General features: G+C 39.1%; 1 long non-coding RNA gene across 1 annotated transcript; it reads right to left on the minus strand.

The window, feature by feature from the left end:
- Positions 1–470: 470 nt before the first annotated feature.
- Positions 471–1,653, minus strand: LOC116450163. Its single transcript, XR_004242703.1, has 3 exons — positions 1,467–1,653; positions 1,024–1,105; positions 471–493 (listed from the first exon to the last, which is right to left on the minus strand). It is a non-coding gene; the product is annotated as an uncharacterized LOC116450163 (long non-coding RNA).
- Between the last annotated feature and the right edge of the window lie 3,344 nt (positions 1,654–4,997).

Raw genomic sequence — 4,997 nt, forward strand, 5'->3', positions numbered from 1 at the left:
ATTTTCTGGTCTTTACTGGTAAAACTAGCACAATGGGAAAAAGAAGAAAATCCTCCTGGCGTACAACCCCTTCCTATCTGCTTTTTCCGACCATAGGCGTTGGTCTAATAAGAGATTCTACTCCCACTCACAAACCTTATCTCCCTGGCAAAAGGATTGTAATTCATTTACAGCTCTAAGGGCCTTATACTACTATTTATTTTAATGCTGGAACAATCTTGAACAATATGCCTCTGTATTTGATAGTCTGAATTTGAAGCACTAAAGGCAATTTGTGACATAACTCACTCAGGCTTTTTTTTCCTTTTTTGGTCCCAAATGCATAGCTTAACTCACATAATCAGAAAGTGGATTTACAGAACCCATTGCAGCTTTAGTACTTGAAGAAGCATGAGCAATTTAGGAAAAGGTAGTAGATAAAAACACTGGAAATTTTAGAAAATGTTCATCCCTTCCTTACTGAAATATACTTGCCTTGCCTGAGGCATCCTTCCTAGAGAAAAAAAAAAAGGAAAAAACCAAGCTGCATTAAGATTTAACTGCAGGATTGAATTTAATTTTGTTTTATCACATTTGTACGCAGGAAATGTATAAGAATAACTAGTTCTTCCTGCAAAAGGTATCATCAGAGCATTGTCTGACACGTTTGTAATAGTTTATGCAAAGACTGGGGAATGTGATGGGGAATGCTGTGTCCCAGCAGTTGTAAGCGTTGCTAAAACCCAGTATAAAACAAACTATTGCTAGTTAAAGTATTTGAGAAGACCAGCTTAAAGGACATTCATTGCTGCTCGGGCAAGAACAGCTCCTCTGTGAACATGAAAGAAGGATTTTGCTCATCTGTAGTACGTAGTCATAAATTATTTACATTTGGGTGGAATCATGTCCCAGTTTGGTTTTATGAGAGTATTAAGCATGTTTTTGATACTGGATAAGTAATGAAAAACAACAAGTAATGAAAGCCAACAATATTAAGGACACAGCAATACATCCTAAGTACCTGCTGCTACACTAGATGAATACCTTGGCAGACATGGATAATGGAGAGAGAGACTTTATAGATTCGGCTGTCATTTTCTTGTATCAGCTTACCTTCTAAACCTGTCTGGAAAAGAAAGGGAATAAACTGCTGTTTAACATGCATGTAAGAAAATTTGTTCTGATGTTTATGGCCATGTAAGATTGAAGGATTTCTTTTGGGTTTATTATTAGCATAACCAGAAACATTGCACTACATCATATTGTGATAATAATCCTTGTTGTTACAGGGGCAAAATTCACAGCAGGGTAAATCCTTTCTTCACCTCCACTGGGACAAAGCCAAAACAATCATGTTCATAACAGATTTACTCTGGAGTTTCCATCGGGGTAAATGAAATCAGAAAACATTGCAAACATATGTATTATGGACAGTAATGGGTGCCAAGTGTAGAAAATGTAGCATTACCACTTGAACTCAGTTTTACCTTTCACAGTACTATTGGACTGCTTTTTTGCTCATGTCAGCTGATCAGAAGGCTAACATCCTGTAGAAAAAAAACAAAGTCAATTTTATATAACCAGTTTCTTTAAATCTGGATTTCCAGATTTCATGCTGCATCCAATGTGATTTCTTATGAGATCCAAAATCCAGTACCTTTTAAATCGACATTATTATAGTTGAAGCAAAAGTTAAATAGAGCTCCTAGGACTGGATTAGCATTTTTTCTGGCAAAGAGGTAAAATTATATTAACAGATTTTCCAAGGACTCTGATACATGTGCTTAGGGAGAAGGCAGACTGAGAAGCAGTCAGAACCTCCAGAGAAGTGGTTTGTCATCGCCTGGGTGGTGCTAAATGTACCAGCTTGTTTAAATAGCAAATGATTTTAAATATGAAAGGAGGCTTCTTCCAAGAATTGTTATATTGAGCATCACAAAATTGCTGTATTTTTTTTTTTCTCCCAGAGAGCTAACCTCCATCTGTTTCTGAAAGAGCTTAGCATTCATGAAGTAAGAAATTATATTTCAGAGCATAGCTCTTTATCACTCACCAGTTAATGGGGCTAAGAAAAGATTTGAGTAGATTCTTCTCACTGCAGTGCAAGCTCTGAGGAAACAAAAGGAACTGCCTGGAGATGTTGTGAAGGCATACTTATCTGATTACAACTTAACCTGCACAGATGCACGGCTAGCTTCAGCATCAAGTCAGTGACAAAGAGCCAGGAAGGGTCCTTGTGTGTGTTCCAACAAGAGCATTTATTGCTTCTACACTGTCAAAGGTTACAGAGGCAAAGGCGAAAGAACAACGGCGAATCAGGGTTTTTATCCAGGGGTGGGGAAAAGGCAGGACTAGGGAACAGGGACCAGTGAGGGAGCTCTGGGGGAGTGACGAAGATAGAGGCCAACAGCCAACCGGGAATTCAAACTGGCGTAGATTACCATAACAGAGCAATGCGTGCTGGGACAGGCTTGTTTCCCTCACCATGACCACTAAGTCTGTGGCACAAGAGACTGCCTTACCAAGAGGTCTCTGTCCCTTGTGCTACAGGCCAGTGGGCCACCACACCTTCTTGGTTACCTGGCAGTCTCTGAGCAAATTCCTGCTTAGCAAAACTCTTCTCTGTTCTGCTAGAGGTTGTTAGTAAACACATTCTCTCACTTCCCTTTAGTTCCGTGTCCCAGTGAATGCAATTGAAGGAAGGCCACGCAGTGGATAAATATTCAGTGCATCTTGCTTATCCAACCCTTCTTTTGATAGTGTTATGTGTTGGCTGGTCTGAACCTCGAATGCACCATAGATTTATTATTTTCTGAATAGGTTAACTTGTTCAAAAATATATTTTGATTAAGGCAAAGAAGTGTCTCTTTTCAATGGTTGGGTTCAGTAACAGAAATATTTGCTCCCTCCCACTCCCAGACTCAAGCTTCAGGCATAAAAAAAACCCATGAAAAGATCAAAAAGTTAAAAGCAAATGAAAACCTGTATCTGATAATAGACAATTTTCAGTGTAGCTGTCGCTGCTGGTAATATGTGAATCCTTTTCTAAAGACTTCCACACCTCTCCAGAATGTACATAAATGAGTACCACGTATAGCAAATAATCACATATTTGCAACTGTGACAGTTTTATTAGTGCTAGTAATGCTATTTTATATACTCACAAAACATATGGCAAGTTCATACTTTTAAATTGGCTAAATCTCTCTTGTTTGACAGTGCTGTACTTGCCCTGAATTTCCAGAAGAATTTATTGAAGTTTGGGTCTCCCACCTTCAGGGCAATCACTTAGAAGTGCCCTGGAGGGGCTGGGTATTTAGCAACAGATCAGCATTTCTAGGGGCAGCTCTTCCAAGGTAGCTCACTTCTCAGAAGTCAAAGCCTTACACATTCATAGCACTGCCAGCAGCATAAGCACAGCTGTGCCACTATTCAGCTGAAACGGGGAGAAAGGATGCATTTAAGGAGACACAATACATTTCTCTGGTTGACTTGGCATAACCTGATGCGATTTTCCTTTCAATTTGCTGCAGTCCCACGTGTAAGTCAAATGGAGCAGTAGCACATGTATCTACAGCATCTGTAACAGTAAACTTGCTTGGACGCTGCTGGTTTGTTGGAAGCGGGGGGAGGTTCTTTGGTCATTTGGAGTGTGTTTTTTAATGTGCAACCTTTGCTGTGACTTCAGGATAGTGGCATCATTTATTTAATTTTTAATTGGGAGTATTTTGACCTGATGATGTCCTTATGGTTTGGCTGAAATGTGTTTACTAGAACAGCAGAAATGTTTTCCCATTCTTAGTAAACTGAGAGCAAATAGAAGAGAAGGTAGGATTTTGGAGGTTATAAAAACTTGTTGCTGCATGCCATCTTTTTACTGCTAGCACTCCTGATGCCCCTAAACCTTCTGTCTGAACTGCCCACACTCATCTTGAAGGTACACTGGAAAGTCTCATCTTTCAGTCTAAAATAGCATCAGTCTTTTCCATTGCAAAAGCGATCAGGGAGATAAAACCATTACAAAAATCGGTTCACTGGGGTTAAGCGAGTGTCACTCAGCTTTCAAGTACTACATTGTGAGGTTCCCATAAATGACGGGAGACGAGCAGGGGGAAGTTCGTTCTCTCAGTGTTGCAAAAGCCACGTTCTTGCACTAGGCATGAGCAGGAATCCATGTCCACTGGGGAGAGGCAGCTGCTGAGGAGCTTCAAGACGCTTATAGTCAGCAAACAGCACTCTAAAGTAGTTACTAGAAATACTTGCCTAGAAAACTTGCTGACTTAACCAATTTAGCAAAGATCTTGAACCTGATTCTGGACACAAGCAAACAAAAACCCCCTTGATTCATTTATGTGCACAGGGTGGAAAAAAAGGGGAAACAAAGCCTTGCATACTGACCTGGTACACTCATTATGATTAGCACAGAAATCATGCAGTCTACACTGAGCAATTCTGTTCTTTTGGGTATCTGCAGAAATGGCTGAGAGCAGAATCATCCTCCTCCTCAGCTATCCAGAGTGTTCAGCAAAGGAGCATTTTTGCTAATGGTATTTGGTTTCTAATACCTTTTAACTCACACATTAAGAATGGAGACAAACTCTAGAGACGGCACTAAGAGTTTCTAAAATGTGGGTGATAAAGATGCTGAAGTCTGCAGATGCAAATGGTTTTGAATGAGGGAGACTGAAAACAGGAACAATATCAGCTAAGCTTACTTTTGGAGTTCTTCAATTATACTTTGTGAGGGAGAATAAAGGAGAAAGCTTATTTTATGCAAAATCAGAAGAAAGCTTTAGGCTTTTGATTTTTGAAAATTAAACCTTATTATTATATAGTTAAAAGCTGGAAATGATAACTTCTAAGAAAATTTTTTCCTTCCTAACCAACAAAAAACCGAAAAAAATCAACTAAATTTAAAACCCCTCTGTATCTAAACCTGAAAACTTTGAAAATAAAAAGTAGTTTTGCACTAAAGAGTAAAAGAATAATTTTTGCAATTCAGCATATTTAAAGACAGT

This window comes from Corvus moneduloides, chromosome 1 (assembly GCF_009650955.1).
Source record: "Corvus moneduloides isolate bCorMon1 chromosome 1, bCorMon1.pri, whole genome shotgun sequence".
NCBI classification, from domain to species: domain Eukaryota; kingdom Metazoa; phylum Chordata; class Aves; order Passeriformes; family Corvidae; genus Corvus; species Corvus moneduloides.